Here is a 23,692-nt window from a genome sequence, read left to right on the forward strand (position 1 = left end):
GACTGAAATATAGACCACAATTCCCACCCTACCTCAGCAGCTGCCAGACTAGTGGTGCGCTGTACTGGCTCCAATACAGTATATTGCACGAGGTGCAATACAGTATAAAAATGAAAGCTCGCCCTAGGACGTTTTGCAATCCCACTGCCTCCCCAGCATCCACCTGTGGGCTCTGTTTCTATACTCCCCTTTGGGGTCTTCTTAATCCATTCCCTGTAATTCTATTCTGCACATCCCTTTTTATACAATTTTCATGCTTACAGGGAATGAATAGAGACAGAGCCTGTTGCCAAACTATGCCTGACTGAAGCACATTTATTGCGTACTTCAGTTGAACCTTTTGAGGGAGAAGAAAAACAGTTGAGAGCCCCCATATTATAGATGTGGGTTTAATGGGATTAATTTAATAATACAGCATGTGGGATATTATGGAAAAGGTTGCTCAGCATTGAAGTGGTGAATGAAACCTACAGCATGACACAGAGCCACTGCATCACACACACGAACATGTTGGCGATGCAGTCCTTGCCGTCTTGTGTGACATCATTCAGGGTTCTAATTCGATAAGAACCCTGAATGGCCGATATAATTGCATTACTGTATCAGATATGCTTTCACAGGCTGCACTGATTAACAATGATTTTATCACCAAGAGTCCAGTCAAACACAATCGTTTCAGCACACCTCTGTTTGCATTCAAGACGGCTTTGCTGTTCCCTGTTCAAAAGGCTGTGCGTACAATGTTTGGTTATTAACGAGGAAGAAACTCGCTAAATACTTCACTTGCATATCGAAACTAGCTGATCCACAAGCTCACAACACTTATATATTTCAATTTTCACTATTTTTCATATACGTATACATGTATGTATATATATTTTTTTTACTATTTAGAATACTTTGGAAATTGTTCGCCTATAAAGACATGACAATGACATTTTAGGGACCCTAGGTTGAAAGTGGTTAACCGCTTAAACCCTATACCTTTAGCAGATCTACAAGCTCACGACGCGATGCGTGGTGAGCTTGTAGATCTGCTATTTTCGCTGAACGTTTGCCCCAGAATAGGTGTGTTAAGACCTTGTGTTGTGGCACACCCCGTAATGATGTGTTTGTGAGCATAAATGGGGCGGCAGTGGCTCAGGGGTAGAGTGTCCGGTAGAGCGGCCGGATGGAAGCCGAGAGGTTTCCAGTTCGATCCCGGGCTCCCCCGGAAGAGTTACTGTCGAGGTGTCCTTGACCAAGACAAGTGAGCCTGACAATAGGCTCTATGCACAGCAGCCATATTGGGAATGAATTGGGCCCCTTCCTTACTTCCTTCACAGGTGATACCAATGAAACTAATTAAGGCCCTGTTCCATTTAGTGTGGCATAGTGGTTGTCTTATTTTGAAGGTCCCCTATAGCTCTCAGAGTTACACACCCACCATAAGGGGCCATTTGGGAACCAAAATGGCGTGTTTCTAGTGAGCCAACATGCACGATATCAGCACCCTGACCAGAATGGAACAGAGCCTTCATTAGTATCATTGGTAACACCTGTGAAGGAAGTAAGAATAGGCCCAATTTCTTTCCAATATGGCTGCTGTGCATAGAGCCTATTGGGAAGGCTAGTGCTGAAATCGTGCACGCGCTTTTAAAAAAAATCGGATTTTGTTAGTTTCTTTTGGGTTTTGGTTACTTTATTTTGGTTTTGGTTACGGGTTAGGGTTAGGTTAGGGTTATGTTATTTAATTATTATTTTTGCCTGATTTTACTGATTTATTATAAAAACAAAATCGACTAAATAATGCTGCACACATATATTATATATAATTTGCACAATTCCCAGAACTTCCCAGCATAACGTTTGGGAAGGCTTAGCCTACCCTAGCCTTCATTACCTGCTGCCTATAGGCACTGAACCCCTAATTGCTCCCGACGAGCAGGTTGGTGCCTTGCATGGTTTCCTCCGCCATCGGCGTATGAATGTGTGTGTGTGTGTGTGTGTGTGTGTGTGTGTGTGTGTGTGTGTGTGAATGGGTGAATGCAATGCACAATCTATGTAAAGTGCTTTGGATAAAAGCGCTATATAAATGCACCATTTACCATAAACAATACTGTGGACACTGACAATGAAGAGCCGGTCACAACTCGATGCTCTGGTTATCAATATCGTAGAGTACATTATTCAAAGGGAAACACTTTGTATAAGGCCTCTTTTGTGAAAGTTATTTGAGGAACCAGAATAGAACCATTTTTGTATGGTTCTTTGAGGCACCTTTAACCACTAACCTTTGAGGCACCTTTAACCACTCATTTGGAATTTAACATTGAAAATGCCACCCCGTTGCTGTGGCAACTGGGGTGGCATTTCATTGACTTAATGGCAATATGGCCGCCGTGTGAATATGGTCTATATGTCACTATCATGAATTAGATTTTCTATATTTTTGTGCAGTTGTTTTGGTTGCACTGTTGTTTTGTCCAGTTGTCTGGGTGTTGAATGTCTAATGGACCACAATGGATTTGGCGTATTGTTAAACCTGTTGTTCTGCCTGAACATAAAAATCCTCAATAAAGTATCCAATCAATCTATCAAAGTGCCCCCCTTATCCAATATCAAGGTCCCTTAATCCCCTCAACAGCACCGCAGTGCCCCTCTATCAAAAACATTGCTTCCACCCCCACCCTCATAAATATGTTATGTAATATCGCTATACTTGCTAAATTTTGCCATATTTTTAACAGTTGATAAAAAAAGATTTTTAAAAAATCATCCAAGATGATTCCAAAACTGTTCCAATGTGTTATTTAACATTCTGTCAACAAGCAGTTGAAATATTCACCTCCACAGTTGCTTACTTCCAAGTATGACTCATTCTCATCCTGATGGCATTGCATCTTGAATATTAATAATGTTTGTCGGTCAGTTTATGGAAACTACTTTGCAAAGCAACCGTACAAGTACAATGATACATTAATTGGCATGAGAATTTTCCTGTCAAAAATCCTCCTGAGACCCAGCCTCTTCATTTGTATGCCGGACAGTGCTTTCAATTGCGTATCGTCGCTGTCGGGTAAAAGTACTCAAATGTTTGAAAATAGCAGATCTACAAGCTCACATCGCGACGCGTTGTGAGCTTGTAGGTCTGCTATTTTCAAATAGCCTATGTATAAAATAAGGCTAAAGTGGATAGTATATGTTTTAGAATGTAAATCATTTATATCTGCAAAGTAACTACTGTAGTACCTAAAGTTTTCAGATAATTGTAGTGGAGTAAAAGTACAATATTTGCCTATGAGATGTAGTGGAGTAGAAGTAAAAGTATAGACGATTGGAAATACTCCAGTAAAGTAAAAGTATATCTCACAATTGTACAGTACTTGAGTAAATGTACTTAGTTACTTTACACCACTGGTAGAAACCAGTATAATGAATATCGTCGGTGTCCAGCCAGGACCAGCTAACTCCATTTTCATTTTTTTTTTTCTTTCTCATAAATCAAGGCTATTGAACACCCTTTAGGTCTGTGTAAAATATCAAAACATTTGAACCAATGAAAAGTATTAAAAAGCGCCTCTGACGAAAACTCCCAACTCCATTGGATCCTCAAACTGTCCGTCAAAAACAAACAACTCCCCCCTCTCCTCTACAGCGCTGCTTTTCAACAGCATGAGTAGAGCGCGTTGCGCAGTGAACGAGGAGGAGGACCACATAAACAAGCTCCCCGTAGTCTGTTAAAACTATGCAGTGTACCTGTTTATCAAACTTAGCACTGACGCTAATGTTATGAAAACAAGTAATTATATTTCTAAAATCTATGAAGTGTTTAATGAGGAGAGCAATGTGACAAGAAGAAAGGCGTTCATAGCATTTCTGTCGGGCTATTCTACTACCTCTTTGCAGAAGTTATTGTAATATTTAAAGTCCTGTTTATTATTGTAGGCCTATATAATAAGTGGCATGAAGCATCAGGGCATTAATTCACACGTTGTTGTGATGCATTGTGAGCTTGGAGATCCATTGTTAGCTTTTGAGAATTTGTACCCTTTTGAAACCTCTCCCTCAGCAGCGAGTGGAGCTACTGTTGTTTGGACACCTAACTCCACTTCAGCTTGATTTCTGCTCGTCTGAAACTGCTAACTCCACTTGCGCTGGGTAAAGTGTTGATTTACCCGCGATTTGGTTAAAGTGTTGATAATATAATGACACATGCAAGTATCTGACAATATATAAAGTCACTATACCAACTTTGATGAGGCAGTATTGCTTTGTTTTAAAAATATAAGGTTTTCTTCATTTCCTGAAAAACGTATATTTTGTTTTTGCGTTTCCTGAACAATGAGCGTTTTGGAGTTAGCAGTTTCTGGCTGGACAGCAGAGATATACTAGTTAGTATATTCAGGGTTTCCTGCAGGAAAAAGGCTAGCCTAGGGGAGGCCAGGGGGAGCCCTGTGCATGTGTGCAAAGCGCACGTGTGCATGATTAATTCATTATTATTTTTGCCTTCAAAATATTAACGATATTGGTGTGTATTGTATTGGTGTGATGCTATCGTTATTCACATTTATTCAACATTGTGTTTGGCATCAAAACCAGTTTCAACCCTGTACATCGGCTATTTGAAAATAGCTGATCTACAAGCTCACAACGTGTCACACTGTGAAACGCTGTGAGCTTGTAGATCAGCTATTGTATTTGTATTTTTTTTAAATCTTGAAATAAATGTAACACAACAAAACTAATATTTTATGGGGGTCAGTTGGCACTAAATATTTTCAGATGGGAGTCCGTGGCCAAGTACATATTCATTTGGGGGTCGAGAACCACTGACCTATACAATATTTGACTATGGGTCAGGGCTGCCAACCCTCCTTGATTCTGCTGGAGTCTCCTTGATTTCAACCACATCCCCTTGATGACTCCTTGATTGTAATTTTGCAGTCATACAGTCTTGCCCCGCACAGCCAAAGTCCCATGAAATAACAGGCGGGCCCGCAGTCGTGCTCATCTCATGCACACGCCCGCCCGCACGTGCTGGAGTTAAATCATTCTGGAAGTTCTTCTACGGGACTGACGGGTAAAGATGAAGGTTTAAAATAGGGATGTCCGATATTATCGGCCTCCCGATATTATCGGCCGATATTAGCATAAAAATTGATATCGGGAAAATATCGGTATCGGTTTTTGAAAAAAAAAAAATTTTTTTTTTTTTTTTTTTTTTTTTTGCTTTATAAATAAGTTACAGGAGTTCTTACTGTATATGGTGTGTGTGATATGAAATTTGAGCTTACCCTAATCACAATAATCCCCGCATATATCGGTATCGGTTGATATCGGTATCGGTAATTAAGAGTTGGACAATATCGGTATATCGGTTATCGGTAAAAAAGCCAATATCGGACAACCCTAGTTTAAAACAAGCTATTTAACACTTAAACGTGAGGCACCAGGCATTGGCTGCCTTTAGCTTAAAGCCTAACCTCGCGTCACCAGGCCTTCCATCACGGAGGAAAAGCTGCAGGGTGCGTGGGGTAGGCGTAGCGTTTATCTACACTGTAGATAGTCGCAAAATGTAGCAATATACGTGGTTATTGACTTAATGCACGCATCATGCTCTCCTCCTGTGAGGGTGCACTGGACGTGTGTGATGAAAACAGAACTAGAACTATTGCTGTGCTGACGTGTAGCCCTTCGGTCTTGCCTCGGCTCTGGACATTTTAGCCTCGGTGCTCACATCAAATCTACAAGCTATCAGATTCATGTATATATACATTCATATAGATGTCCTTTCCTTCTTTTCATAACCTTGTAGGAGTGAGTATAGAGGAGCTATACAGAGCAGAATATAAACCTGACGGTGTGTAACATACTAACGATGCATAGTGCTGAATTATGTTAAAACTCCATGAAGTGGTATAGACATGAGATGACTCACTTAACAGTAAGCTATGTCCTTCCTTCACAACACAGAAATGTTCTGATACAAAATGTTGACTTTAGTTTTTATACAGTAGCTGTATGTGTCATTCTGATGTACAGAAGGTTACAATGAAAAGGTTACTTACATAAAATACTTTAATGCGGTTTAAACAACTTTTAAGTACTAGTATATATCTTGCCAGTTGTCTGACATTCACCACTTCATAGGTCACTTGTTAAACACTTGTTATGAATGTGGAGGCAGACTGGTTTCACAATAACAAACACTGAATATTTACTTAACCCATTAAAACCGGGAACGCATCTGTGTCATTTTAGATTTCTTTGGCTATTCAAAAATAGCAAATATATAATATAGCGCAGTACCGAGTACCACGCCATGAGCTTGTAGATCTGATGTTTTGTGTGTGCAAATCTTTGAATATATATTTTCTAAAGCAAACATTTGTAACTCAAATCTTTGCTTCTGGCGGTCCCTGGAACAAGATATTTTGAATTTTTAATCGGCCTCATAATCGGTTAAAGAGATTCAGCCAGCAGAAGGTATAAAAGTGCTCGTCGGTGCTCAACAGGGACGACTTGCATCAGAGAAAATAATAATGCATTCAGGATAGCCTACCCTAATAAATATACTGGAACACTTGACTGGTTTGCACACAACAGTATTAACCCTGTTTGACTCTGAGGAAACAATAAAACACGTGCAAACCAGTCGAGCGCTCCAGTATATTGTATTTGGGTAGTTATTATTTTCATTGAATATTTACTATTTGTGTCCATATACCTGCATCAGTGCAATGCAATCACGTAGTCAAATAGTAAATATGAATTGTGTCATGTCCAGGGGGTGATCAGGCTGCCTCATGCTAAAGAAACAGGAGATAGGCTCCTAACCATGCACTTACACGTTACACTTTGTAAACTGGACCTGAGTTGGCTATGTAGGTACTTGGACTTCGTTTTTTCCGTCTACACCAAATCTATTCGCCCAAAATAGCTGATCTACAAGCTTGTCGCGTTGCAATGCGCTGTGAGCCTGTACATGTAGATCTACTTTATTTGGCTAATGTTCCTCTGCCCCCAGAATATGCATTCCGGGGCAGTGGGGTTCGACTGGTTAACCCATTTTGGGCAGGAACCCCTTTGTAACTATACCTTTCAGGACGGGAACCCCTTTCGGGGGGTAGGAGTAATCGCTTTCAGTGTCGCTATAAGATACGACATCCCTTCCTGTCTATAGGATATTAGGCTGCCTCCCCCCATTTAAAACACAACACAAACAAGCATGGATCAGTGTAGCCAGCACTACTGCTCAGAACAGAAGTGTCATGTCTAATGGAAAAACAAAAGAGACGTCAGAAGAACATATTAATAGAACTGAGTGGGTGGCTAGAAAGAAAGTGTAACAGTTTTTACAGTCGAATCCATGAGGTCATTGTAAAAACATGGATCACAAGAAAAGTGAGAAGCAGAAGCAAGGGGGCACTGACACGGTTCCTTGTTTGCCAAGCGACCACAGAGGCTAACATGTGAAATAAGCATGAGGATTTTGTCTTTAAAACCCGCTTTTACTTAGGGTTATGCAAATATGCCAAGTTAAACTTGGGTAACCAGAAGAGTGGGCACATGAGAACGTAACAGGATAGGTGGGCACTAGGGACATCTGGGCACCTCGATGTAAAATTGGCTATTTTGTCCAAAATGTTAAAAAAAAAAATATTTGAAAAATGGTCTAAAATAAGGTATACATGTACGGTAAACATTTGACAATTAAGGTCTAATATTTCTACAATTGATACAAAATGTGTGTATCCAGTCATTTTGGGGCATAAACAAGAAGTTGAAGGATGCTTGGTGGGTGCTACGGTGTGCGGACTGCGGACCCATCCTTTTATTTTTGATACATAGTGCCTGCCTCATGCATCTGCCACCTGTACTTCCAACACTAACAGGTTGAGCACATGTTTTCAGGTAGAACGATACTGAAATTCTTGAGACTGTCATGGCGTGTGAGGTTAGAGGTGTGTAAGGTAACCGTTGTGGTTACATCATCCCTTCCCCTCGTTCCAGGTTGATTCCAGTGGGATGAGCTCACACACAGGAGTGATCATCCTGTGTGGTTTTAACAGCAGACGGTATGTCATCACAATTGTTCAATTGTTCACACATGCACAACATGTTGCACACACACACACACACATACACACACACACACACACACACACAGACACACAGACACACACACACACACACACACACACACACACACACACACACACACACACACACACACACACACACACACACACACACACACACACAGAGTGTGTCATCACAACTGTTCACACAGATGATGCACACATGCCACCCCTTAAGTAAAATAATTTGACTTAAGACTACTACGTAAGACTATAAAAGTCGTGTGTGTGTGTGTGTGTGTGTGTGTGTGTGTGTGTGTGTGTGTGTGTGTGTGTGTGTGTGTGTGTGTGTGTGTGTGTGTGTGTGTGTGTGTGTGTGTGTGTTTCTGGAGGCGGAAGAATTAGAATTAGTCTCTCCCAATTAAAACACCTAGGGGTCATATTGGATCCAAACTTGTTTCATCTTTGAAAGGAAAGAGAGCTCAGTATGCAGTCATTATGTTTGGTGGCAAACAATCTCAGCATGGTTGTTTTCCACGATCAATTTTGAAACCATCGCTGTGAACAGATCATTCTTCTACAGCAGGAGTATCAACAAGCTTTTGTCATTTCTATCTCAGTGGCCATGGGATGAAATAACAACACGACATGGTGTCATCTGAATCAATGCCAAGAATACTGAAACATACTTTGGTATTTTGTAATACATGTGATGTAGCTATTATGTGCTGTATGTGTCCACTGTAAGAAAACCAGCAGTTAGAAAACCAAGTTTTTTCAGTTTTTTTCAGAAAAAAACTCCATATTGTACATGAAAAAAAGGATTGAAATCCCGTCGGAATATGAAGCCGTTAGTCGGCTTCATATTCCGACAGTGGATGTCGGGGATGACTGTGGTGATCAAATGCGTAAGCCTAATTCTTCTTTCTCTCAAGTCCAGTCTATTCTGTTTCTATGGCTTATTGCACATATTGCATATTAGGCTACATTTTGCATAATGCATGTATTGCATATTGCAATGATTGACCCCCGTATTGCTGCTTGCAGCTATATTTTACCTTGTTGTTTATTGACTAGAGTTCATGTTTACTCTGCTTATTCCGATCTCACACTAAATGCCTAAAATGATGCATTATTATTATTATTATTAATAATGATATTTTAAATGATGAATTATTGGTTCTCTGTTGTTTGCCGAGAATAGGACTACATAAGCACTGTAAATATTTCATTCATTTTATTTAATGTCATTCAAAAAGTATCAATCCATCCACTTTATCATATGAGACTTAAGAACACGTGTAATGCTACACATGACAGGAGCATCTGTGTTGAGGTTAACGTACCCTACAGCATGTCAGTGAGTCTGACAGCAGCCCAACTAGAAACATATGGCAACAAGACTTCTTTACGAGCCAGATTCTTGGCTAGTCAAACCAATAAAACATGAACATAAATCACGGCATAACACAACAAGAACAGGCGTCGGAACACAGAACAAAAACAAAACACATAATGACCCTTTCATTTGGAATATTAAAGGACCACTTCACCCCACTTCACCCATTTTCAACCTTATCTTTGTGTAATTGGTCCTCAGTAATGCTCATTATAAGATGGTACCAACCATTTGAGGGCCGTGGACAGTTCAAAAAACGTGCCCACCAATGACATCAGTAGGCAGGTTGTGTCATTTCAAGCAAGATTTCAAACTTATTATTTCTATGTTTTTATTAATACAAGGGCTTTTATTTCAGCATACTAACTTTCCAGTTACAGAAAGGCTGTAGTTTCTATTAGCTTTGAATCCTTATCGATCATGTCATTGGCTTCTGAAATGTCCACAGGCCACCAATCAGACACAGAGTGAGTAAACAGTGATGGTGCCATCTTATAATGAGCATTACTGAGGACCAATTATGAAGGTAGAAATGGTGAATTGGTTGCAACACAACGTGTATTACCTATTTTTGAAAATATTTTGACTTAAATACTTGTGAAATGTGACATTCTGCATAATGATTACTTTTACTTTTGCACTATAAGTATATTTTGATGCACTTTTCTTTCCCCATTTTATCCCCAATTTAGTCGTTATGCCAATTTTAATTCCCATTTTCAATACTTTTACTTCTACTCCACTTCATCTCAGAGGCAAATATTGTACTTTTACTCCACTACAATTATTTGACAGCTTCAGCTACTAGTAACTTTGTAGATTTTGATTATTATTACAAAACATACATTACCCACTTCAGCCCTACTATACATTTCGGCCATTTAAAAATAGCCGATCTACAAGCTCACAATGCGTCGCGATGCAACGCATTGTGAGCTTGTAGATCTGCTATTTTCAAAAGATTTTTTATACATTTTGAACTTGTAAAATCGGACATTCTGCAATATGAGTACTTTTACTTTTGATACTTTAAGTACATTTTGATACCAATACTTTTGTACTTTTACTCAAGTGAATTTTGAATTCCAGTCTTTTACTTGTAACAGAGTACTTCTACAATGCAGTATTGATACTTTTACTTACGTAAAACATCTGAGTACTTTTTCCACCACTGATCGTGATGAGATGCTCATTAGCCTTGAGCGTTAGTGTTGAACGTGTAGAACAAGCCTTACATTGATTAGCTGCCAGCTCCTCCATAAAGAGCTGGCTGCATAGCAGCTAGACCTAATTATAACCATTAATTAGTTGAATTGTAGCAGGTTCGATAAACTTAAGTTGTTTTTTGTTATTTTAGTGGTTTTCATTGGAAATTGTATTGACTCCCCAGACACATTTGTGCCAAATTTGTGTAAAATTGGCACCCGGTGCAGACTTTGGAAGGCAATTATAGCCATTCAGAATGGAATATGAGAAATCTTAAAGATATATTCATCACCATATATATATCTCCATGATTGCCCATTGTCCAGAGACAATGGGCAGTGATTTGTGTGAAGTTTGTGAAATCACAAAATGCAAATGAAAACTTTGCAAAATGCCAGAAGGTCTACTTACAGTAGATGGAAATTGGGGAGTTGCGTCATGATCCACAAGGATCATTCATTTTTAATAGACCAATTATTTGTTTACTAACATTGAGACTGGACGCACAGGTGATTGTTTCACGCAATCAATTCTCAACCTGTTGTTTCGGTGTGCGCTGGTTTCAGCGCACCCCAACCCCCTCTTGTGTGTTGGCTAGTGAGGCGCGTCCTAGCGAGACCTGACAGAATGGGTTTCATTAAGAGCATACTGGTTGCACGCATACTGGTTCTTATCAGTGTGACGTCGTCTGTTAAGGGGTCTATTAAATCGGGCTGCATGCAGACCCCAATCTGAAAAGATTTTCTGCCTGGGACCCTCATACAAGTTGTGCTGGATGACTCCGTAGTAGAGGTTAGCTACCCTGTATTTCATGTACTTTTCACTGTATTTTTCGTTTTCTTCTCTTGGACATGATTATTTAGTGTTAGATTGTTCTCCCTCCACTCCCTCCCTCCTCCTCTTTCTTCTTCTCCCTCTCTGCAAAACAACAAGATGATGGAGCCTGTGCAGAAACAAATTCCCAAATTCTTCTTCTTTACACCTGTATACCAGAGACGTGACAATAAAGTTGATAATGTTGATTCTTGGCTGTCCGCCCTGCAGATTGGGAGGTCGGGGTCAGTGGTGGAAAGTGACTAAGTACATTTACTCAAGTACTGTACTATACAAGTTTGAGCTGCTTTTACTTTACTGGAGTATTTCCAATTGTCTATACTTTTACTTCTAAATTGTCTATACTCTACTCCACTACAACTCAAATATTGTACTTAATATTGTAAATATTGTACTAAACTTTAGTTACTAGTTACTTTGCAGATATACATTATTACGTTATAAAACATACATTAACCACTTTAGCCCTATTTTATACTTAGGCTAATTGAAAATAGCCGATCTACAAGCTCACAACGCGTCGCATCGCGATGCGTTGTAAGCTTGTAGATCTGCTATTTTCAAACATTTTAGTACTTTTACTTTTGGTACTTTACGTACATTTTGAAGCCAATACTTTTGTACCTTTACTCAACTACATTTTGAATTCTGGACTTTTACTCGTAATGGAGTATTTCTACATTGCAGTATTGACACTTTTACTTAAGTAAAGAATTTGAGTCCTTTTTCCACCACTGGTCGTCGGGGTTCAATCCCCGGCCAAGTCATACCAAAGACTCTAAATATGCGACCTATTGCCCCCGTGCTTGGCACTTCAGCAGCATCAGGGGTTGGATTGGGGGGTAAGTCCCCATGGGTCCTACTGGCGTCATGTCCTGGGGGTGTGCTTGTATGTCATGGCCGGGAGGGATGTACTTTGTACACCGTGCTGCCTCACACACTACAGAAACAGGAGATAGGCTGTACCTATGGTACTGTGGGTCACACGGCTCGGGAAACGATGGTTCCCAAGGATACTTACTTACTTACTTACTTAACCCATTTAGACCGGGGACGCATCTGTGCATGAGCTTGTAGATCTGCTATTTTTTTTAAATCATGATTTTTTTTTTGGGCATTTTTTTTTTCAACATTTCACATTTTCAACTGCTTTTAACATGTTTTACTTTTTAACATTTTTAACACATTTTTAACTTTTTCAACATTTCACATTTTTGACACATTTTTAACTGGGGATTCGACAAATGTCTTCTAAATATATATTTTTTGAATTTATGTTGCTATAAATCAGTGGTTCTCAAACATTTTTCGTGTCAAGGACCCCCAAAATGATATGTATTTGTCCGTGGACCCCCCCATCTCAAAATATTTCTTTCCAGGGACCCCCCCCAGAAGCAAAAATTTGAGTTAAAATGTATATATATATATATTCAAAGATTTGCACACATTTTCACGTTTTTTCAAAAATAGCCCAAAGAAATCCCAAAAATGACACGGATGCGTTCCCGGTCTAAATGGGTTAAGAGTTAAGATTTCATAACGGAGAGACACCTGCCCCCTCCTCTACAGCTTGAGGTAATCTTTCACAATTGGTCTCGGTTCAGCAGTTTTGGAGCATGGGTTCTGTTGCATTAGATATGCTTGCAACTGACCTGTGTGAAGAGCCCCCGCACAGGATACAAGTATCTAAATGGGACTTGACATGCAACTGTTGCATCCCAGAGAGACCAAGCTTGACCCCTTCAGTGGTGGAAGAAGCACTCCTATTTATGTATGTATTTATTTTTACACTTAAACCCTTTATATTAAAACGGACACGAGTTGCATTCTTTTATTCCCTCTACACCAGATCTCTTTGCCAAAGCATATAGCTGATCTACAAGCTGACAACACGCGTTGTGAGCTTGCATCCCAGAGAGACCAAGTTGACCCCCTTCAGTGGTGGAAGAAGTACTCCTATTTATTTATGTATTTAGTTTTACACTTAAACCCTTTATATTAAAACGGACATGAGTTACATTCTTGTATTCCCTCTACGCCAGATCTCTTTTGATTGGCTATTTTGGTGGCTAAGTATTTCAATGGTTAAGTAAAAGTAGCAATACCACACTGTAGAAATACTTTGCGGAACTAACTTTTTTTTGAATGAATAAAATATTTGTATTCTCCAATATGTATGGTTGAGTATGTTAATACAATATCACTTATACAATTGCGGTGGTTGTATTGTGTCTCCCTGCTCTTCTATTGAGACATTTAGATTGTGTCAAAGGTCATGTCTCACCTAGGATCTGACACAAATTTTGACCTGATGGTCAAGATTAAATTTCTCCCCTGAGCAAGCAGGCAGGCTGTATTAGCTCAATGGTAAAAATGTCAGCACTTGCGCAGGAAACTGGGTTGAAATCCGGGGTAGAAGAGGAAAGTTACATAGTGCAGCTTTAATGTCCTGTAGGTTATTCAGAAATGTACTTCAGTAAAAGTACAAAAGTGTTGGCATCATCAAAATATACTTACAGTACCAAAATAAAACTACTCATCATTATGAATGGCCTAATTCCTCATTTCTTTCAAAAGGTTTTCAGAAATAGCCGATCTACAATGTCACATTGCGACACGTTGTGAGCTTGTACTGTTAGGCTATGTCCGATTCAAATGATTGTGGTGGAGTCAAAAGTGCAATATTTGCCTAGTTGAGTAGAACTATAAAGTCTCGAAAAATGGAAATCCTCAACTAAAGTAAAAGTACCGTGTAAAAAAAAGTACAGTACTTGAGTAAATGTATGTTATGTTCCACACTGACTAAATGGGACTTGACATTGCATCCCAGAGGAGCCCATGAAGTTGACCCCAACCTCTGTAGCTGATAACATTTTTGTCTTGCTGGGTGGTTACGGAATATTTGGTCTTTTCACAGAGTTTCTGAGAGGAGAATTCTATGCATGCTTTTACAATATTAAAACAAAGTTAGCTTTAATAGGCTTTAGCTTTGGAATTTAGCTTGAGACCCCAGATTGATGTTTGCTTGTCATGATTGGTTAGTTGGGTTGACGGAGAAATAAAACTTTTGCAGCCCGTAGAGCGGGCGCTATCCCACCATATGTAAACAGTTTATAACTGTGGAACCAAAAGACAAACACCACATCAGAGAATGTGTAATAAAGTTACATATACCACCAGACATCTGACAGTCCTGTTTCTAACAAGATATTGATCTATTTGTACCATCAGCAGCTGTGCCCAATTAACACAAAACACAATACTATGCAACCGAAGCAGTGGGGTTGCATGCAAACTGTTAGGGGATGTGCCTTTGTAAACATTGGCCTCATTACTGGGATCATGATGTCAGTGCTACTTCAGTGGTGGAAAGTAACTCAATTCAGTCGACGATTTCATCACGATTAACTATTTTCCAATGATATTGCATTAAATGTGCCGGTGTGACTCTGCTCCTGTGATAGAGATTATCTGTGCAAGCATGACTCACGATCTGAGATCACAAACCCCTCTGAAGCAGAGCATATTAGGTATGGAGTTATTGCGTGAACATTGAACCCTTCAAGGGCATAAGTTGAGGTACAGATATAACATTGTACAATCCACAAAATCATACATTTAACTTAGATGGCACAGGAGGAGGCTGGGGAGGTGGAGGGACTTTGATCACAGACAGCTGCAGGAACAGTGCTGTGACCACTACGGAGCATGAAGTATGAACAGTGTAGATAGATAGATAGATAGATAGATAGATAGATAACCTTTGCTTTTTCAAAAAAGTAGATTTTCCCCCCCCTTGTTTTGAAATGTTATGTTGGTTATGTTTATATTGCGCAATTGCTATGTTTCAATTAAGTAAAGAATGTGAGTACTTCTTCCATCACTGTCTATCTGCACCATCAGCAGCTGAAACCAATTAAATCATAAAACACAATAATATTCAACTAAGCAGTGGGGTTGCATGCAAACTGTAAGGATGCGCATTTGTAAAAGTTGGCCCTATTACTGGGTTCAGTGCTAGTATTATAGGCTCATAATTCCATTACCAGGTAATATTTGGCTAAGAGAATGTCGGGCTGTAGAAGCAACATTGTTTTGGATTATAGGTTTTCCAATACAAATATTTGAGAGTCTTACAGAGCATATTGGAAGGTTTACAATTGTGTGTTCAAATTATATATATATATATATATATATATATATATATATATATATATATATATATATATATATATATATATTCTTTTCATGTAGTGTTAAGGGGATAGCAGTGGCTTAGTGTAAACAGAAAGGTTTCAGTAATAGCTATATATCAAACCCCAAGGATGTGGATGGGGGAATATCATAGCCACAACACGTCAACAGATAAAACAACTTAAAATATTTAATCACGCTAATTGAAATAGTCATTTAAGTTGTTGCTACAATGCAGCAATACAAGAACTACCACATCATGTCGTTCATAAAATAATATGTGTTAAACTACAAATATAATATATCTCTGCTGTCCAGCGCGAAACTGCTAACTGCAAAACGCTCATTGTTCAGGAAACGAAAAAACAAAACATACGTTTTTCAGAAAATGAAGAAAACCTTTATTTTTAAAACAAAGCAATACTGCCTCATCAAAGTTGGTATAGTGACTGTATATTTATTGTGAGATACTTGCATGTGTCATTATCAACACTTTACCCAAATCGCAAGTAAATCAACACTTTACCCAGCGCGAGTGGAGTTAGTAGTTTCAGACGAGCAGAAATCAAGCTGAAGTGGAGTTAGGTGTCCAAACAACAGTAGCACTCGCTGCTGAGAGAGGTTTCAAAAGGGTACAGATTCCCAAAAGCTAACAATGGATCTCCAAGCTCACATTGCATCACAACAACGTGTGAATTAATGCCCTGGTGCTTCATGACACTTATTATATAGGCCTACAATAATAAACAGGACTTTAAATATTACAATAACTTCTGCAAAGAGGTAGTAGAACACTAGCGCGACAGAAATGCTATGAGCGCCTTTCTTCTTGTCACATTGCTCTCCTCATTAAAGACTTCATAGATTTTAGAAATATAATTACTTGTTTTCATAACATTAGCGTCAGTGCTAAGTTTGATAAACAGATACACTGCATAGTTTTAACAGACTACGGGGAGTCTGTTTACGTGTTCCTCCTCCTCGCTCACTGCGCAACGCGCACTACTCATGCTGTTAAAAGGCAGCGCTGTAGAGGAGAGGGGGGAGTTGTTTGTTTTTGACGGACAGTTTGAGGATCCAATGGAGTTGGGAGTTTTCGTCTGAGGCGCTTTTTAATACTTTTCATTGGTTCAAATGTTTAGATTTTTTACACAGATGTGAAGGGTGTTCAATAGCGTTGATTTATGAAAAAACAAAGAAGATGAAAATGGAGTTAGCTGGTTCGTCCTGGACACCGACGATATGTTTTGTCACAGTACATTTGCACATACTGTACATAAACATTTGACCTCTGCATTTTCCCGTAGGGGCAGTGTCTGTTTGATTGATGTACTTTATTTAGTAAGACATGAGAACAACAGTACATGGAAGTACAAATTCACAATACAAGGTCTACTAAATGAAGTCTCATTAAAATTAAGCACTGAGCTTGTTTAAGATGAGATCCCCATTAATACAGCGCCCAGGGAGCAGTTACAGGTATTAGTGTCTTGCTGAGGTACACTTCGACAGGGGCCGAGTGGCAAACTGGGGACCTTCTTCTGTTGCCCAGATGGCCTCACTACCCATTCAGTTATGGCTGCCTGTTAATGATGTAGTAGTTAGCTTAGCGAACAAGTATACAATTGTGCTTAAAGGTTCAGGTCCAGTTCAGGTTCAAAACTACAGCAGGGTAACTTAAAACATGGCAGGTTACATAAGACTGACCTTATAGTACACCATGATGTAAGCAACACATCTGCATTTAATACAAATGTATAAGGGGCGTGTTAGATTTAGTTGTGCCAATGTGCATTGACAATTGCCAATAGGCCTACTTCATGACTACTGTGTCTATGCTTGCAAAGAGCAGAGACAGAGAGAAGGAGAGACAGAAAAGGAGACAGAGAGATCTCCGTGTGTGTGTGTGTGTGTGTGTGTGTGTGTGTGTGTGTGTGTGTGCGCGCGCGTCACCTATTCTTGAGAATCGGGACAAAACCTTTATTTGTGTATATATTTTTTAATATATTCTTCAATTATGCCGGGAAAATATATTTTAAAAGATCAAAGTGTTAAGTTACTCAGGTTCCATTAATGCTAATTTTTTTTTGGGGGGGGGGATTTAGAAGGACTGACCAGATAGTAATATTATTTAGTGCATTTATCAAAAAATACCAGAGCTTTCACAGCTTTACCGCCTTTTTTTAAACCAGGAAATGAGACAGGGAACCTTAGAATACAGCTAAAACCTGTTTGTGCTAATGAAATTGAAACTTTAAAGGGCAAAAAAGTTTACAAAATACACATTTAAAAAAAAGTTGTTATCAATAGTACATTCTTACACCTATGTTACCAATACACATGGATAGGTTTTTAATGCTTTTAACAAAACAAATTAAAAATAATGGTTGAGGTTGTGAATCCTTGTCTTAGACAAGGTGTTTTCTGGCTAAGTTTAAGTTTAGATGTAAAAAAAAAAAAAAAGAACCCAGACCAAAACATTGTATAAATCTTTTGTAATTAATATATATAAATCCTTTAAGAATATATTTTTAGTATTTTCTACTATTTACTCGAGTATACTTTGTCCACCACTGCTGACCGACCATAAATAATACATTTTAGGAAGAATAAAATCTGACCTTGAATCGATTGGCCCCTGCATGGGCCAGACTTTGGACATGTCTGGTGGTCAAGGGCACAACGAATGTTTCATCACAAGTTGCCACAATGGCAGTAGTCTGTGACTTCCCCCACCTCTCTCTCTCTCTCTCCAAAATCAATGACAGTTGTGGCTGTCGTGCATTTTACAGATATCACTCTCTGTGTGTTGCCAGCTCCCTCTCTCTCCTGTGACTTCTATCACTGTCTGTCTGTCTGTCTGTCTGTCTGTCTGTCTGTCTGTCTGTCTCCCAGATGCATACTCGGTTCTCCTAATAACTCCTCTCTGATGAAAACATCCCCATTGAAACTCACACATATCCATTTCAAGTGGGGACATACATTCATGAGGTACAGTGCTAAACTTCACAACAGGCACATAGTTCACTTATGGTATTATTTTCCCGGTGTAGTGTCTTAGTTCATTTTTTGTGCTCTTTGTGTGCTTTGTCATATTAAAACTCTTGCATTTGGACTGCCTCTTCGTTCTGCCGTTGGGTCCTACTACCTTCTCCTGACTCACACCCTGACAATGTTTTTGAGAAATTTAGCAAATTTGTCTCCATGGTTATTTATTACAGCGCAAACATACCTGGCAATTAAGACAATTATGATTCTGATTAAATGTATTTATATTTTGTGTTCGGTTTATTGTCCTTGAGCTGCAGAGCCATGAGAAGGAGTTCATCAGTTGACAGTGTTAAATCCCTTCGTTGACATAGCAAGTCGATCTGATTTGAGTGATAACAGCAGGGGTTCCTAAACCTTCTCAGCTCGTGGCCCAAAAGAGAAAGTGTATGCGTCGACACGCATATTGTTCTTTTCTTTATCTCAGTATAAAACATTTTAGACGACACATGGCGTGGCTACTCTTTCTTTACCATCTAACACAAAAAAGCCTCCCCCCTCGCTTTCACAAGGTACAGCTAGTTGAGAAAACATACTACGATACAGCCCGAACATCATTTTTATATTAATTAAAAGTTTCATTTCCCTGTAGACTTGTAATGTCTTTAAACAAAAAAAAGAAAAACAGTTATTTTCATTATTTTTTTTACAGGTTCTTACCTGTGTTTAAACACAGCCATGAGTGTATCCCTGGGACCCAGACTTACAAAAAACACATTACCAATTAACGACTTGAGCCCCATAAATAGTGAAACTATCTACAAGATGCACATCTAAGAGCTACGTACAAGATTTGCTATTTTCACTGTTTATTTATTTTAAATGCAGAACATTTTATTTTTGATGGATGTTTTTATTATTATTATGTTATAATATAAAGTGAAATAGCAAAATAGAAAACAATGATCTTGAGTGTTATGAGAGAGAGAGAGAGAGAGAGAGAGAGAGAGAGAGAGAGAGAGAGAGAGAGAGAGAGAGAGAGAGAGAGAGAGAGAGAGAGAGAGAGAGAGAGAGAGAGAGAGAGAGAGAGAGAGAGAGAGAGAGAGAGAGAGAGAGAGAGAGAGAGAGAGAGAGAGCAAGCAAACCTTGCAAAACTGAGGAATTAGTTAAATTTGACAATTATTTAATGGTGCAAAAATAGTCTCTTTTTTGCACCATTAAATAATTGGCATATGAGCGTACTCAAATATGACTATGAAGATATCATTGTTCTTTCTAGGAATTAACTTAACTTTTGACTCAAGATTCAACAGATGTATTTGCTATTTGCACAGTATAAGTAATGGCATTCTTGAGCATACTGTAGCTCCCTGAGTCAGCTTAAAAGTACAGAAGGTACAGAAAAAGGGCAAGAAAATCTTAACAATCATGCTGCAATACAAAAAACTAACACACAATGCATGAAAGTGTTACCCACAAAATACACACTTTACATTCATATTGCCCAGTCAAATTATTGCAGATTTGCTGGTTATCAATGTGGGGTCCGGGACCCCTCAGGGGTCCTTGACCTGGCTCCTAGGGGTCTCCAGCAAAATGATTGATGTTAGGAACCAACTGGTGGTCCCTTACAGGTCTGTAACTCTGGGAGTGTACAAACCAAATGGACCCATAGTTATGCGGTGTCCGTGGCCTAGTGCATAGCATTCTGGGGGTCATTGAAATAAAAAAACAAGTTTGAGAATCACTGAGATAAACATGTCTGATTTATACTGTGCATCAACATGAATGTTTACCTGTGTGATGTCAGCGTGACGCGATCTGATCAGAGATCTATCCTATATTAAAATTGGCTTACAGCCGTTCCTCCAACCAGGAGATGTTTGACAGATTATGTACAACATGTATATTTTACAGTAAATGCACAAAATCTCTCTACGTACGTACGTATGTCTGTCCGCCTCTAGTTCACGGATCTCGAGAACCGTCTCACCGACTAACTTCAAACTCGGCACACGTGGCGCTCCGACGATCCGAGGGAGTTGAGAATGCCGGTGTCGAGTCGGTCGGATATGCGGTTTTCCAGAACTGCCGATCCAATCTGATCCAATCCGACTGATACGCCCATATATAGGCATATATGGAAATCCGGTTGTGCAGAACTGCAGATCCACCCGCATTGCTCATATGGGACCGACCAACTTCAGATTTGTGCCCGATGCCGAGTTGTTCGGATAGGCGGTACTGTGAGGTTTTGGGTTGTTATAATGGGTAGATGACCTGAGAACATGGTGTTGTCTTTTCCAGTACTGAGTTGGCAGCAGTGCCCTGCCAGGGCTCCAACTGTAGTAAAAATAAACAAAACCACTTCGCTACTCACCGAAACAAAGGCTGTTTTGTGTTGTTGAAAATCTATTCTCGGAGGTCTCACCTTCTCTGTAAAATACAGTTTTTGGCCAGAAAATAAAATATTTCACCGGAAGGAAAACAATTTTTTTGGTTGCTCCACTGCGGCCTCTACAGATCTGGCCAATGGATTTTTTTCTATTGACCAGATTTTTCCTTCCGGTGAAATGTTTTCTTTAATGGCCAAAAACTGTATTTTACAGAGGTGGTGGGGTGCTGAGAGGCGGCCCACCTCCGAGAACAGACTTTCAACAACACAAAACAATCTTTGTTTTGGTGAGCAGCGAAGTGGTTTTGTTTATTTTTACTACAGTTGGAGCCCTCGCAGGGCAGTGGCATTCCTTGTCTATGAGCAGAGCCCAGCGCCTGGCAGGGCGTTAGAGAGAACTCACTAGCGCTCTGGACCAGGGCTACCTTTGATGCAGCCTTCATAGTTGACAAACAGGTCTGATGTCAAGGCATCTTTTTTCATTTAAGAATCAGTTAAGATCAAGGCCTAACTCTCTCTGAAAGACCTTGAGAGGGTTATCCATGAATTCATTTCATCCAGACTTGATTATTGCAACTCCTTGTACAGTACGTCTTTGCTTAGGCGCCTGCAGGCGTCAGAGGTTACCGAGCCTTTACAGCAGCCGCCTCCACCCTCTGGAACAGCTTGCTCCTTCATATCAGAACTGCCCAGATAACCCAGTCAATAGAAGTTTTTAAATCTCTATTAAAGACTCATTTCTTCTCCCTGGGCCTTCCTTCAGTGACAGTTGAGCTCGGCACCCTATGCTTCCCCCCATACTAGTACTGTACGTAATGTTTAGTTTTTTTATCCTTTGTCTGTATTATATCGTCACTGTCGGGTGGAAACCTTGTATATCCAAAACCGTTACTTTTCAGAAAATGGAAAATATATTCCCGAAATAGTGGAAATAGCAGATCTACAAGCTCACAACATATAAATATCATTAGAATTATTATAAGACATTATAAGACATACTGGTAGCCTTGCGGACACAGTAGCAGTACTCCAACCAAGAGATGTTTGACAGGTTTTGTACAATATTGTCATCTTACAGTAAATGAATGAAATCTCTCTGCTTGTCTGTCCACCTGTAGTTCACGTATCTCGAGAACCATCTGACGGACCGTCTGACTTTAAACCTTCCGAGGGAGTTGAAAATGCCGTGGTCAATGTCGGTCTGATGGGTGCAGTACGTTAGTCCGACAGCGCAGTTTCCAATACTAAACCCGAACCAAACCCGCACCCTAACCCTAACCACACGCGGATGCCACATAGTCGGAGAAAAGGTCTGTCGGATTAACGCATGCCTCCCGGTCTGATATGCGGTTTTCCAGAACTGCCGATCTGATCCGACTGATACGCCCATATAGGCATATCATGGAGATACGGTTGTGCAGAACTGCAGATCCACCCTTATTACGCATAATGGGACCGACCGACTTCATATTTGGCGCACGCATCAGTGAGGACTTGAGGGAGTGTGGTACCCGGTGCTGAGTCGTTTGGATAGGCGGTACTGGGAGGGTTTCGGGTGGTTATAATAGGTGGATGACCAGAGAACGGGGCTCTCGTGTTGTCTTTTCCAGTACTGGTACTAATAGTAGGAAGAGTTGGCAGCAGTGAGAGTTTACTTGTGCTTGTTTACTTGTACCTTAGTGTCACCTTTGATGCAGCTGTTATGTGCTTTCACATAGGCACGCCTCAGTCTACAGCAATGTTACTATTTGTTCACTAATGTTTCTTTATCCTTGTTTAGTGTCTACCCGGCTGGCTCTGCTGCCCTGGTCTATGGCTAGACACTCACATGTCAATCACCTGTGATTGTTCGGGCTGCCCCTCCCTGTCTAAGCTGTTTCTTGTGCATGATTAGGGCCTGAGACTATAAAGAGGAGCTGTTGCCAGCTTTCAATATCTCCCTAGCACCCCAGCAGAGCACACCAGTTTAATTGGATCATTTGGTTACTTTGAATTGATTTATTTCAGTTTTGATGGGCTGGTCGTTAGTGTTGTTTGACATGTTTTTCGTTATAGGTTAATTTGGTTTTATTTTGTTGTTCTGGTAGTTTATGGGCGTCTGGTATGACGACGGGCACATAGTGTTTGCCCCCCCCAGACTCCCCACTTTTGAGTTTGGCCAGCCCATCACTTTACTTTGTTTAGGACTTCAGTTTTGGTTCACTATTATCCTTGTTTGCTACAATATTCAGCATTTCGTGGTGTATAAAAACTAAAACACTGGATGTATTTTTTTTGTATTGAAAAATAAACCTGCAAACAAGTGTGAAACCTGACTGTGTCCTTTTATTATGTTTGTAGCCCCTTGGTGTTCGAGCCAAGTTCAAAGGCCCGTAACAGCAGCCTTCATAGTTGACAAACAGGTCTGCTTTTTTCATTTAAGGACCAGTTACGATCAAGGCCTAACTCTCTCTGAAAGACCTTGAGAAGGGTTACCCATGAATGGTGTTCACTCTCCATTCCGACATCTCACCACTCCGACTAGTGGCTTCCGCGTGCGGTTAGGGTTAGGGTTAGGTATAGGGTTCGTCAACGTCGGAAAGGCGACATGTCGGAAAGGAGAAATGCACCCCC

At 39.9% G+C, this 23,692-nt stretch overlaps 2 long non-coding RNA genes across 2 annotated transcripts in view; one reads left to right on the plus strand and one right to left on the minus strand.

Moving 5' to 3' along the window:
- The window catches only part of LOC311049671, a 331,395-nt gene extending 318,829 nt beyond the window's left edge, over positions 1-12,566 (minus strand). The window contains exon 1 of the long non-coding RNA XR_014601216.1: positions 12,536-12,566. This is a non-coding gene — a long non-coding RNA (uncharacterized lncRNA). The remainder of the gene's footprint in view (positions 1-12,535) is intronic.
- The window catches only part of LOC311049673, a 388,479-nt gene that overhangs the window by 153,219 nt on the left and 211,568 nt on the right, over positions 1-23,692 (plus strand). The window lies entirely within an intron of this gene.

Source organism: Gymnoscopelus microlampas, assembly GCF_963454915.1.
Source record: "Gymnoscopelus microlampas genome assembly, chromosome: 7".
Classification (NCBI taxonomy): Eukaryota; Metazoa; Chordata; class Actinopteri; order Myctophiformes; family Myctophidae; genus Gymnoscopelus; species Gymnoscopelus microlampas.